The 15,293-nt window shown below is 40.5% G+C and overlaps 1 protein-coding gene across 3 annotated transcripts in view; it reads left to right on the top strand.

The window, feature by feature from the left end:
- Window positions 1-15,293, top strand: part of CSMD3 (CUB and Sushi multiple domains 3) — a 1,306,760-nt gene that overhangs the window by 376,882 nt on the left and 914,585 nt on the right. The gene's annotated exons all lie outside the window — the stretch shown is intronic.

Below are 15,293 nucleotides of genomic sequence, written 5' to 3' on the forward strand. Positions count from 1 at the left end.
TTTGAGTCAAAGAAAGACTAATAAAGTAAGATTTGTGAGGTGTAGAAATCCATAACATGAGGCCAAAATGAGCACCTTAAACCATGCAAAACATTTGCTAAGAAGATTGGTTTTGTTTTTTTGGTTTTGAGATGTTATTTCAAACAGTTATATGAAAATGCTTGGTTTTCAAGTAATTACTCTTATTAGAGTATAGAGATTGATTTACAGTAAAGGAAGATCACATAAGAGATGATCACAGTAATCCAAGGAAATGTAGTTTTCTGGCATTAATGGAGAAGAGCTCTGAGTTGACAGATTTCAAGGAAATAAAATGAAAAAAAATAGTCTGTAGTGGACTGCGTTGATGAGGAAGATGGCATTAAAATAAAAGTCTGGCTTCCACAAATTGAGGAAGGAGGTAGTTGTATTCTCTATTGAAGTACACTGAAGACTGGTGAGAACTTGAGTGGGCATGCTAAGAAGATTGCAGTTAGTTTCAGATACATGATGTTTCTTAGAGGCATGGAGTGGAAGCCACCCAACAGAGATGTTCATATCAATCTCCCTCTCTGTATAATATATATATATATATATATATATATATATATATATATATATATATATATATATATATATGATTTGGAAGTTCAGAATAAAGGTCTAACTCTGGTACTTATTTGATAGTTATGGCAAGGGAACCATTACCCACTGCCGTAGAGTTGATTCTGACTCATAGCAACCAAAACGACTATTATCTAGCAGGAAGCAGAATAGAATGAGGAAGTAAGTACAGCAAGGACAATCTGAGGATCCCCAACATTTAAACGCCAGTCTGAGGTGGACGAGACCCTGAGTGATTATCGAGGAAGTGGATCCAAGCAAGTGAGAGAAAATGTCATTGAATAAGGTCTCACAATGGGGAGCTTGGAAAAATAATCATAGACAACAATGTAAACTACTGCTGCAAAGACTAGCTAAATGTGAATAGAAAACAAAGCCAAAAAATAGTGTTTTCACAGAGAATATATTGGGCAGGATTTCAGCTAAAATATCAAACGCATTTTCACGTTCATGTATTTTTTATATTACTCCCTTTAAAAATAAGACAAAGTAAACATATTTTGCTATGCCAGCATTGATTCATTCTCCCTCTTGTAGCTTCCCTAAAATATCCAACCAGTTGCCGTTTAGTTAACGTCAGAGTGCCTGAGTCGCACAGTTCAGGGAGGTTCAAGGCCATGCAGATTCCCCTGGCCTTTTTTCCAAGGTGCCTCTGAGGGGTCGGGGTGGGGGTTGAATTGGTCTTTGATTTTCAAGGAAATAAAAAATCTTAAACCATTGACTTTATTCAGGGACATTCTTTATATTTGGACATGCAGTACTCAGGGTTATGTCACTTTAGATAGGGCCATGAAAATTATATGATTGTGTTCAATGAACTTGAGGATCCTGGTTTAAAATTTAAATAACTGTATAACTATTCTAGAAATTGATAGTTTTACAGTGATAAAGACTTTGAATTGGAAGAAGGCTTACTTAAAAACCTAAACTATACTGATGACACACACTGCTTGCTGAAAGTTGGAAGACTTCAAGCCCTTACTATGAAGATCAAGGACTGTGGAGTTCAGTATGGATTATAATTCAGTGTAAAGAAAACCCATGTTCACAGAACTTGACCTTCAGGCAATATCATGATAAACTGAGAGAAGATAGAAATTGTTAAGCATTTCATCTGGCTTGGAACCATAACTAAGACTGACCGAAGCGTCCTACAAGAAAGCAAATGGCACATTGCTCTGAGCACATCTGCTTCACCAGACATCTGTGAAGTGTTAAAGACAAAGGGTGATACCTTGAGGACTCAATGCCACCATTTATTTTAATATGCTTGTGCACGTGAATGCTGGAAAATGAATAATAAAAGCTGAAGCAGAATTGATGCTGTTGAATTATAATGCAGCATGTTGCGAGTATCTTGGTCTGCCATAGAACAAACAAATATGCCTGGAAAAAGCACGCCCAGAATGTCCCTTAGATGCAAGGACGGTGTGCACGTGGATGCATTATCAGCAGGGACCAGTCTGTGGAAGGGATGTCATGCCTGGTAAAGAAGGTCACCGACAGAGGAAGGCATAGATTGACCTAGTGACTGCAATCATGGGTTCGGAATGTAACAAGAGCCACTGTGAAGGTCACGGAGGGCTGAGCAATGCTCCTATCTGTTGTACATCAGAGCCCTAAGTGAACCCACAGGCTGACATGGCACACACATCACAATAAGGCAGCAAGAATAAGTTTTGAAAAAGGATACATTCCCCAGATTGTTCCCTAGAAGAAAGGATGGAGAGATTTTATCTCCGTCACTTTAGACATTTTATCAGGAGGTAAGTAAGTCCCTGAAGTAAGACATGTTTGGTAAATTGACCATCATGAAAAAATGAGAAAGATCCTCAAGGAGATGGATTGACAGACACTGGCAAACACAATGAATTCAAACAGGAACAATTGTGAAGGTGACAGAGCACAGAGCAAAGCTGTATTCTGTTGTACAAAGGATTACTATGAATCTGACCAACCTGCATGGTGTCTAACAACCGCACAGTGCTACCTATTTGAGTTTTAATAAGAAAAGTATAATGCCAGGAATAAATGAACAATCATAATATCTTTTGATATGCTTTTGATTCCAGTTAATATAAAATGGAGGAAAGCAGATAAGAATGTTACATAGTTTCAGTTTTCCTCTTATCCTTGAACTGTAGATTCCAAATCTAATTCCCTTGTTGACATGGCTAAGTTCTGACAACCTAGAAATGACGTGAAATGGCAGGATGTGTGGTGAGGAAGAGATTGGCAGTTCCTTAATTAAAATGACTCTATTAAAGTTCACCAGTCTTCTCTCTGCTTTAAAATATTTAATGATCATGTATCTTTTTACAGATCTGTCAGCCAAAATGATTTTTTTAAGGTAACATTGCAGTGGTCCTTTCTTACGATTCTGTTCTTACTGTAATTTTCATCCAACATTTTTAACATGCAATGGGTTGTCTTAATTAAAAGTAAAAATTGTTTCTTTGACTTTGTGGCCCTCGATAAAAATTTAGAATTGAGGGCTATGATGGATAGCAAAGTAGTATCCGTCTTGAGGTTAATAGTAGACAAAGACATCATGAATGTACATGACAAACCAGGCCATCTTCATGCATTCTCAAGTGATAATGAATGGAATGGGCAGAGAAGAGCATCATACTGTACTACAACCTTGACCAAGGGATGCTGACCTGATGGACAGAGAAGAGCATCATACTGTACTACAACCTTGACCAAGGGATGCTGACCTGATGGGCAGAGAAGACCGTCATACTGTACTACAACCTTGACCAAGGGATGCTGACCTGATGGGCAGAGAAGAGCATCATACTGTACTACAACCTTGACCAAGGGATGCTGACCTGATGGGCAGAGAAGACCATCATACTGTACTACAACCTTGACCAAGGGATGCTGACCTGATGGGCAGAGAAGACCGTCATACTGTACTACAACCTTGACCAAGGGATGCTGACCTGATGGACAGAGAAGAGCATCATACTGTACTACAACCTTGACCAAGGGATGCTGACCTGATGGGCAGAGAAGACCATCATACTGTACTACAACCTTGACCAAGGGATGCTGACCTGATGGGCAGAGAAGACCGTCATACTGTACTACAACCTTGACCAAGGGATGCTGACCTGATGGACAGAGAAGAGCATCATACTGTACTACAACCTTGACCAAGGGATGCTGACCTGATGGGCAGAGAAGACCATCATACTGTACTACAACCTTGACCAAGGGATGCTGACCTGATGGGCAGAGAAGACCATCATACTGTACTACAACCTTGACCAAGGAATGCTGACCTGATGGGCAGAGAAGAGCATCATACTGTACTACAACCTTGACCAAGGGATGCTGACCTGATGGACAGAGAAGAGCATCATACTGTACTACAACCTTGACCAAGGGATGCTGACCTGATGGGCAGAGAAGACCGTCATACTGTACTACAACCTTGACCAAGGGATGCTGACCTGATGGACAGAGAAGAGCATCATACTGTACTACAACCTTGACCAAGGGATGCTGACCTGATGGGCAGAGAAGACCATCATACTCTACTACAACCTTGACCAAGGGATGCTGACCTGATGGGCAGAGAAGAGCATCATACTGTACTACAACCTTGACCAAGGGATGCTGACCTGATGGGCAGAGAAGACCATCATACTGTACTACAACCTTGACCAAGGGATGCTGACCTGATGGGCAGAGAAGACCATCATACAGTACTACAACCTTGACCAAGGGATGCTGACCTGATGGGCAGAGAAGACCATCATACTGTACTACAACCTTGACCAAGGGATGCTGACCTGATGGGTAGAGAAGACCATCATACTGTACTACAACCTTGACCAAGGGATGCTGACCTGATGGGCAGAGAAGAGCATCATACTGTACTACAACCTTGACCAAGGGATGCTGACCTGATGGGCAGAGAAGACCATCATACTGTACTACAACCTTGACCAAGGGATGCTGACCTGATGGGCAGAGAAGACCATCATACTGTACTACAACCTTGACCAAGGGATGCTGACCTGATGGGCAGAGAAGAGCATCATACTGTACTACAACCTTGACCAAGGGATGCTGACCTGATGGGCAGAGAAGAGCATCATACTGTACTAAAACCTTGACCAAGGGATGCTGACCTGATGGGCAGAGAAGAGCATCATACTGTACTACAACCTTGACCAAGGGATGCTGACCTGATGGGCAGAGAAGACCGTCATACTGTACTACAACCTTGACCAAGGGATGCTGACCTGATGGGCAGAGAAGAGCATCATACAGTACTACAACCTTGACCAAGGGATGCTGACCTGATGGGCAGAGAAGAGCATCATACTGTACTACAACCTTGACCAAGGGATGCTGACCTGATGGGCAGAGAAGAGCATCATACTGTACTACAACCTTGACCAAGGGATGCTGACCTGATGGGCAGAGAAGACCGTCATACTGTACTACAACCTTGACCAAGGGATGCTGACCTGATGGACAGAGAAGAGCATCATACTGTACTACAACCTTGACCAAGGGATGCTGACCTGATGGGCAGAGAAGACCATCATACTGTACTACAACCTTGACCAAGGGATGCTGACCTGATGGGCAGAGAAGACCGTCATACTGTACTACAACCTTGACCAAGGGATGCTGACCTGATGGACAGAGAAGAGCATCATACTGTACTACAACCTTGACCAAGGGATGCTGACCTGATGGGCAGAGAAGACCATCATACTGTACTACAACCTTGACCAAGGGATGCTGACCTGATGGGCAGAGAAGACCGTCATACTGTACTACAACCTTGACCAAGGGATGCTGACCTGATGGGCAGAGAAGAGCATCATACTGTACTACAACCTTGACCAAGGGATGCTGACCTGATGGACAGAGAAGAGCATCATACTGTACTACAACCTTGACCAAGGGATGCTGACCTGATGGGCAGAGAAGACCGTCATACTGTACTACAACCTTGACCAAGGGATGCTGACCTGATGGACAGAGAAGAGCATCATACTGTACTACAACCTTGACCAAGGGATGCTGACCTGATGGGCAGAGAAGACCATCATACTGTACTACAACCTTGACCAAGGGATGCTGACCTGATGGGCAGAGAAGACCATCATACTGTACTACAACCTTGACCAAGGGATGCTGACCTGATGGGCAGAGAAGAGCATCATACTGTACTACAACCTTGACCAAGGGATGCTGACCTGATGGGCAGAGAAGACCATCATACTGTACTACAACCTTGACCAAGGGATGCTGACCTGATGGGCAGAGAAGACCATCATACAGTACTACAACCTTGACCAAGGGATGCTGACCTGATGGGCAGAGAAGACCATCATACTGTACTACAACCTTGACCAAGGGATGCTGACCTGATGGGCAGAGAAGAGCATCATACTGTACTACAACCTTGACCAAGGGATGCTGACCTGATGGGCAGAGAAGACCGTCATACTGTACTACAACCTTGACCAAGGGATGCTGACCTGATGGGCAGAGAAGACCATCATACTGTACTACAACCTTGACCAAGGGATGCTGACCTGATGGGCAGATAACCATCATACTGTACTACAACCTTGACCAAGGGATGCTGACCTGATGGGCAGAGAAGACCATCATACTCTACTACAACCTTGACCAAGGGATGCTGACCTGATGGGCAGAGAAGAGCATCATACTGTACTACAACCTTGACCAAGGGATGCTGACCTGATGGGCAGAGAAGACCATCATACTGTACTACAACCTTGACCAAGGGATGCTGACCTGATGGGCAGAGAAGACCATTATACTGTACTACAACCTTGACCAAGGGATGCTGACCTGATGGGCAGAGAAGACCATCATACTGTACTACAACCTTGACCAAGGGATGCTGACCTGATGGGCAGAGAAGACCATCATACTGTACTACAACCTTGACCAAGGGATGCTGACCTGATGGGCAGAGAAGAGCATCATACTGTACTACAACCTTGACCAAGGGATGCTGACCTGATGGGCAGAGAAGAGCATCATACTGTACTACAACCTTGACCAAGGGATGCTGACCTGATGGGCAGAGAAGAGCATCATACTGTACTACAACCTTGACCAAGGGATGCTGACCTGATGGGCAGAGAAGACCGTCATACTGTACTACAACCTTGACCAAGGGATGCTGACCTGATGGGCAGAGAAGAGCATCATACAGTACTACAACCTTGACCAAGGGATGCTGACCTGATGGGCAGAGAAGAGCATCATACTGTACTACAACCTTGACCAAGGGATGCTGACCTGATGGGCAGAGAAGAGCATCATACTGTACTACAACCTTGACCAAGGGATGCTGACCTGATGGGCAGAGAAGACCATCATACTGTACTACAACCTTGACCAAGGGATGCTGACCTGATGAAAGAGGCAACCTTTATTCTCCTTCTTCTCTTTTTCCCTGGACATTTCTGTTAGACCCTGTACGGAGACCCTTTTCCCACTTTTCACAAGCCGTCCTAGAACTAGCCATGGTCAAAGAGGGTAGTGAAGGTTGTGTGTCAACTTGCCTGGGACATTGTTCTCAGTTACTTGTCAGTTAAGATTCAGGCATCTCCAAACATGATATCTATTACAATGGAAACACTCCCATAATGAACGGAAGTTTCCTCCAAGCTGTCGCTTTCTTCCGGTTTCAGTGGATGTTCGGATTCCCCACCAGTTGCCTGCCAAACCTGGTTCTATGTCTCACACCAACCAGAGGCCTGATCTCACCTGTAACATTGCCTCCTGACCTTAATCCTTACAGTTCGCTAGGCAAATCAGGAGCAGCCTCGAACCAGATATTTAAATCATGGATTTAGAACTAGCTAGTATCTTCGTGGTTACGTGTTGGGCTGAGATCCACAGGTAGGCAGTTCAAAATCACCGGTTGTGTCACTAGTGAGAGACGGGCCTTTCTACGCTCGTAACAGTTACAGTCTAGGAAACGCACTGAGGCCTGCGAGAAGCTGGCATCAACTGACTCATTGGCAGCGAAAGAGAGAAAAGGAGGCCCGTGGCGTTGGGGCTACAAGCTGGCCTGCCACCCTAAGGCCGGCAGTTTGAATCCTTGGTGGAAAAAGATGGAACTTTGTAGTCCTGGTAACAGTGGTCTCAGAAACACATAGGGGGTCACTGCATCAGCATTGACTCCATGGCACTGGGTTTGGATTTTTGGAGCATCTATAAAGGACGGCATGAGCCATTTTGTTGAGATAAAGGTTTTTGTGTGTACTCATTTTTAATCTTCACTAGTTTTTTCTTCTCAAGAACTCAAATACAGAAGAGTCCTGTCATTTCCAGTGGCTGCTAGATTCCTCTCCTTGCCATGCTTTTTTTTCCACTTCTGAAATCACTGCACTACATTGCTCATCTGAAATACTTGTTTTTTGTCATTGTATACCAATTCGTGCCGGAGCAGTGGGTATGGCCACTCACTGTTACCGTGTCTTCCCCGGATCTCAGACAGTGAAGCACAGTTTAATGCAGCTAGTGGGTGCCTTTGGCAGAACAGGCAAAGCCAGCCCAACCATTATGCTGCACAAGCCGTATTAACAGGTAATAAATGACTCATTTGCAAGCTGTGTAAACTTAGCTAGCAGCCTCTTGTCCAATACAAAGTAATCAGTGGTAGGTTCGCATGATCTAAAAGGACTGCAGTGGATCCATTCAGTTATTACAGGATGGTAGAATGATTGACACCTGATGAATGTCGAGGGGTTCCAGTGTCTTAAAATGAAAGGTAACATGAAATAAAAATATTAAACTGCCATTTCACCTTTTGACTCTTCATTGATGGGCGGTAATCAATTAGGCAAGCCATGCCACCTCGCTAATTCTCAGTTTTCTCAAATGTAATGTTCAAAGATTCTCTCCACCCTAATACTGTAAGGTTTATCATATTTTCATGCTGTGGCGAGAGCAAGGGACGGACAAACTAGGTAGCGCCTGATTGACAAAGCTCTGTGTAAGAGTTAGGGTAGGTTCCCAAACACCACTTGTTTAGTGTTTCACAAGAATTTCATTCACTTAATGTTAATGAAGCAAGTACCTTTTGTTAGCGACTACATGCCAAGCATCATTCTTAAGTATTTGTACTACAGCAGTGACTAAAGACACAAAGATGCTGGTTTCTGTATTTACACAGCAGCACAGGGAGAGCGACAGTAAGCAACAACTGACATAAGACTGGAGATTGCACTTTCTGTTCAGAGTTATGAGTAAAACTTTGGAACAGGGTAGAACTTGAGGAAAGAAGTAAGATGTTATTGGAATAAAACACTGCAAACTGTGATCTAGCAAGTTTAGCTGATCAACATTGAGGACTCCAGGCAGAAGTAACTAGAGCAAAATAAACTCAGGCAGACTGTTAAAGAAACAACAAGGAGTATTATAAGTACAAATAAATAAGCTATTATGAGTGTCAGTCATAGGAGACCCTATTGACAGAGTTGGTTATGTGTTAAACTGATGACTGCATGGTCAGCAGTTCAAAACCACTAGATGCTCTGTGGAAGAAAGATGAGGCTAGTTACTCTGGTAAGTTTTACAGTCTTGGAAACTCATGGCTCTGTTCTTTTCTATAGGATCTCAGTGATTTGGAAATGATTCAAAGGCAGTGAGTTTGGTTTTGGTTTGGTTTGGGGATCATGTGTAGGAGGCATGTAAAGCCGCAGGGTCCCTTTTTACCTTTTCACTTGAAATATGGAGCCTCTGGGGAACAAGCTGTAAAAGGAAAAGGATTTTTCAGTCGTCTAGGTGAGCCACTATGGCAAGGATGAGGTTACTATCACTGTGGATATCATGAAAGGTTGCTGATTTTGTTCAAGATAAAATTAATAACCTTTCTTTATAGATGAGAATATGAAGTGGTAGAAGCTGGTATGATCATGAAAGGAGGGATTATAATTTAAAAATAATAGGGAAGAAAGGACTAAATTCTGAGTCCTATTCCATTCCAAAATTAATGGAGCATCAACATTTTGGCAGCCCTTATAAAATAAAAGTCAATTTAATGAAAGAGAACTCAATGATTCCTTTTTTTTTTTTTTTTGGAGCCAAACGAAGGCAATGTAAAAAAGAAAAGGTACAGTCCTTGTGTCAAATGCTGATGATAGACTAGGAAAGACTCTCTGTCATAGGGGCTTCAACAAAGGCATGTGCATTGGTAAAACATTTAAAGAAGGACTTGTTCTTAATAAAAATTGGAAGTAGTAAATCTAGGTTAGCATGCTCATGAAACTGACCCACCGGAGTGAAGAACTGGTCACGTGGGAAAGAGATACAGGGATTACCAGAGCAAACTGAAAAAAGAGAAATGAAAGTATTCGCCCCTCGTGAAAAACACTTCAAAAGAAGGAAAGGAAAGTGCTAGAAAGTGAGACAAAGGAAAATAAAAATACTGACACTCTTTGAGGACTACTCCATGCAAAGCTGAATTAAAATTGGGGTGTTATGTATATAGGGGAGTCATGTGAGGTAGTGGGGTATGCATTGAGCTGCTAGCCATGAGATCAGCTGCTCTGAAATTTACCAGCTGCTCCGAAAGAGAGCAGAGGGAGCTTTCTTCCCAGAAATCCAGGGGAGAACCTCTACTCTATCCTCTGTCCTCTGTGAGTAGAACTGACATGATGACAGTGGGTTGAACATAACAATAAAGTGACCCCTGCTCGTTGACAAAGACAAGCGTCACAGGGATGAGTGCAGTGGATATTGCAGCTGGAAACAAAGGACTTTATAACAACTCTGAATTTGCTTCAGATTGCATGGCAGGAAAGAACTGCATGGATAGTCGACTAGCTGAAGATATCCTGATATATTCATGAAAAGAGGGAAATTATGTATTGTAGTTATAAGAAGTAGTATAGGGTATCAATTTAAGTAGTATTTCTATTAGAACATATTGAAACAAAAGTTGGAAATGTATGAGTTAGTTGTGAGAAATAGAATGAATTGTGGCGTGCAAGAATTTAGAAGTCGGGGTAGAGAGGGGAAACCGATTATAAGGATCTATATATAACCTCCTCACTGGGGAATGGACAACAGAAAAGTGGGTGAAGGGAGATGTCGGACAGTGTAAGACATGACAAAATAATAATTTATAAATTACCAAGGGTTCATGAGAGAGGGGAGACCAGGAAGGGAGGGGGGAAATGAGGAGCTGATGCCAGGGGATTATGTGGAGAGCAAATGTTTTGAGAATGATGAGGGCAATGAATGTACAAATGTGCTTTATACAATTGACATATGTATGGATTGCGATAAGAGTTGTATGAGCCCCAATAAAATGATTAAAAAATAATTTAGAAGTCATAAAAATTAAAAGTTTTTCAAGGTCAAGGAATGAACAGTGCTATAAAAGTCTGAATACAAGTTTAAAAAACAGCATTTGGAAGTTATAACATAGGAATGCATGTTTATGTTATTTTATTCAAATTAGGAATGTAAGAAAATTTGTTATATATTTTATGTTTTATTATCATTCTTTTTGATGCTTTATTGTTAAGTGTCAGACATCATTGAATTGGTTCCGTCTCATAGTGACCCTATATGTATAACAGAAAAAAACATGGCCCAGTCCTGTGCCAACCTGACAATTATCCTGTCTGACCCATTATTGCAGTCAGTCTGTCAATTCACGTCCTTAAAGGCCCCCCACCCCTCTTTCTACTTCATCAAAGTGATGTCCTTTTCCAGAGGGTGGTCCCTCATCATAACATATCCACAGCATTTGAGTAGAAGGTTCGCTACCTTTACTCGTGTGGAGCGTTCTGGGACAGATTTATTCGCTGTCAGCCCATGGTACCCTGAAAATTCTTCACTAATATTATAGTTAAATGGATCAATTCTTCTTTAGTCTTCCTTAGTCATTGTCTAATTTTTACTTGCATATGAGAAACTGAAAATGCAGTCGCTTATATCAAGCATACCTTGGTCTTCAAAGTGATCGTTTAATGATCTCTTGTTTTGTCTGTGTGTTTGTTTCTGATGTCAACCACAACTCATCTGGCCACTGATCAATGAGGTTCGGGTTGCCTTGTGATTGGCATATAGTTATTATCCTATCACAAACCGCAATATAGATCTTAAAATATTATTTTGGGTGATAAATGTGTGGCCATGCCTCTTGAATTTATCATCTCCAGTATATTAAACTTCATTATTGTATGATTCAAAAATGTCAAATATCAGTTCATCTTAGTTTACTAATATCTAGGATATTGAGCTTATGGGTTCCAGTTCATTTTTCATGGCTTGTGTTTTTTACTCGATCCATACTTTGTACATCACATGTTCTGATTCTTAATAGATGCTGCACCTTTTCCCCGTCCAAATACTTAAAACTGACTCTGCTTTGAGAAGGCAGCTCTTATTCATATTTTGAGTGCCTTTCAAATAGAAGGGTTCATATTCTGGCACTATCTCAGACAATATTTCACTGATATTTTTAAGGAGGCTTTATAAGTGGACCATTTTTTTCCACCTTCCTTATCTAAGTCTGGCAACCCTGTTGAATCCTGCCCACCACAGGGACCCTGTTGGTATTTTAAATATTGGTGGCCTGACATCCAGCTTCACAGAAACATACAACTCATTACAGTTTAAGAAACCCATGAGATATATTAAAATATGTTAAACTGACATATTAAAGAATGTTTACTGGTTAGATTTGAAGTGTGGGTTAGACTTTCATATTTCTATATTGATTGTCCCCTATTTGAATTTGGTTTCTCCGTTTTTACCCTGGAATTCACCTTTCCTCATTTCCTCATGTCCCAAATTTTCTTGACTCTATAAATCATCAACAGGTCACTATCTATATGATGGCTCTTCTACCAACTATGACTTGACTTGTTGGAGTTCCATTTCTCTAGAATTGTACTCTCCAAAATAACCAGTGAAGTCTTATTTCCTATTTCAATACTCATCTAAATTTATCAGCATCATTTAGCTATATTGATAAGCTCCTCTTGCACAAAACATTCTTCCCTCTTGGATGCTATGTATTAATAACATACTTTCCCCGATTGTTCTCTTTTTTGTATTAGATTCTTTTGGGTAACTTTTACCTCTTCATATTTTTTTGATATTGGTCTACCACTAGAATTTTATTGTCCACTTTTTGTCTGTTGATTATATATTTGAATTGGTCTCTCCTCTTTACAATTCCAAAGTCCATGAGACCAGTGTCACCCTCCTTGCCTCTAAGGAATATTGTGGCTGTAATTCTTTCAAGACAGATTTCTTTGTTCCTTTGGCTGGCCACGGTACTTTCAATATACTTTATTAACACCATAATTCAAATGTCTCCCTTATTCTTTCATCATACGTTTTCAGTGTCCGATTTTCACATGCATATGAGGTGCTTGAAAATACCTTGACAATACTATACAGGGTTCTGATCTCAAATTATATAGAAGGTCAACCACTGCACATTTCATAGCATAACCAGTTAATATACATTTTTGAAGTGAAAAAGTGATACTTATTCCACATATATAGGATATGTGCATATGCTGTACCCAAAATTCCTGTATGCTGTACCAAACTTTCTCCAGTGGTTAATTTTTTACAAATTTAGATTGGTGAGTCTTTCTCCACAAGTGGCCTTCTTTCCTGTAGGTGGGCTTGTACCTCCAGTTTTTGTTCACTACCTAGTACATGAATCAAATGTACTACTCAAGGTCTAGATGTATAATAAATTCATATTGAACAGTATTCATCAAATAATATTCTTATTACACCTACTTCAGAAGTGAAAACATCAGGCTTATCAGTTAAAGTGAGCGTTCCTCAGCTCCCATGCAAATCTACTCATTTACATTCTATACTCATGAATTACAGAAATCTGGAGGCAAGTGGATTCTAATGCATAAAAGTTGGACAACTGTTGCTATATACATTAAATAGCAATTGGGTTCTGTTAATATTCTAAATAAATGGTCTTATAGTCATGTAAACACCCTTCAAGAACTGAAATAGTTCTCACCTCTCAAAGAGTTGAAGGAGAAATAAATGTAATTTATCAAACTAGTCAAGCTAATTATGTATGCACACATATGTATTATATATACTTGTACTGATTAGCTCAAAGATTGTCCTAGAGGATTAGCAAATTGGTCCAATTAAATCATATAAATTCCTCAGAGGAAACTGGGCATATTTTTCATTGGGTAAAGGTAAGTATCACAAATGCCCATCCTATCAAACAGGTGTTCCTGTTTACAGCCTGACTTTCCTGACAATTACTGGGCTGAAAAGTGTAATAGGTCCAGGATTCTGAAATTTATTTGTAATCCAGGGAAGTAAATTAACTTGATACATAACTATTAAGTTTTCAGCATTTTGAACTGCTACCATTTCCACCATGGGTATTTCCCTTTAACCAAACTAAGTAGAGGCTTACTAAAGTAATCAGATAATAGAACCCTAAGGAATTTCAAGGATCCTGCAGCCAAATTCTTCCATTGTGGATGAAAGGAGATCTTAGGCTCAATTTGTATATAGAATATCCCACATCACAAGGGAAATCTGTAATACCTGCTCTTGTGTACTATTTGACAAAACTCTATTTTAAGTTTACTTAATACCATTAAATATGACTTACTTAATACTAAATTCATAAATTTCCTATCTCAGTTCAAATGTTTCATGACCTGAAACTGTAACATAATTTAGCAGTATAAATTACCTTTAAATATATAGCCTGAAGTTACATAGGTTAAGATGCTTTAAAACAATTTGGTCAGAATTTTTTTTTTAGAAATCAGAGAATGCTTCCAAATGGTTAATATATCGCTTGGAGTTGCTTTAATTATATTATTTTCTTCTTTAAGAAAATCCATGTCACCATGTAATGAAAAGAGTTAACATTGTATAAGGCTAGTAATCTAGTTTTTAAGGAGTTAATTTTGGAATGAAACTAGAATTATCACAAACAGCAATTACATACCAAATAAATCCTTTTACAATATTTCTAAAGAGACCAATTTCATTTCAATGCAAATTATTTAACCTCTGACTTTTATTTATTTTTTATTTCTTCACCAAGAACATACAGCATTCACCTGTGCACATTCTATCTTTGCTGTGAATTGATCATCGATGCATGTTTCCATTGTTAGGAACCCCAGGGTCCCCTCCAACCCCTAACCACACGGTGCACAAGAGTACCAAACATGGCATGATCCTGTGCCATCTTCACCCAAGACCATTGATGCAACCACTGTGTTGATCCATCACAATTAGGGCCTTCCTCCTTTTACTTGCCCTTCCACTTTATCAAATATGATGTCCTTCTTCGGGGACTATTTTCTCCTGACATGTCCAAAATATGTACAATAATGTCTTGCCATCCTAGCCTCTAAGGACCTCTCTGCCGTATTTCTTCCAATGCAGATTGTTTTGTCCTTTTAGCAGTCCATGTCACTTTCAATATTCTTCTCCAGCACCACATTTCAAATGCATCAATTCTTCTTGGGTCTTACTTTTTCAGTGTGATGTGCATAGATGCAATAGAGAATATGATGGCTTGAATCAGGTGCACCTTAGTCTTCAAAGTAACATCCTTGCCTCCTCACCACTCTAAAGAGGTCTTTTCTAGAAGATTTACCCAACATAGTATATCTTGTGATCTCTTGACT

The sequence above is a fragment of the Tenrec ecaudatus genome, chromosome 5, assembly GCF_050624435.1.
Source record: "Tenrec ecaudatus isolate mTenEca1 chromosome 5, mTenEca1.hap1, whole genome shotgun sequence".
In the NCBI taxonomy this organism is placed as follows: Eukaryota; Metazoa; Chordata; class Mammalia; order Afrosoricida; family Tenrecidae; genus Tenrec; species Tenrec ecaudatus.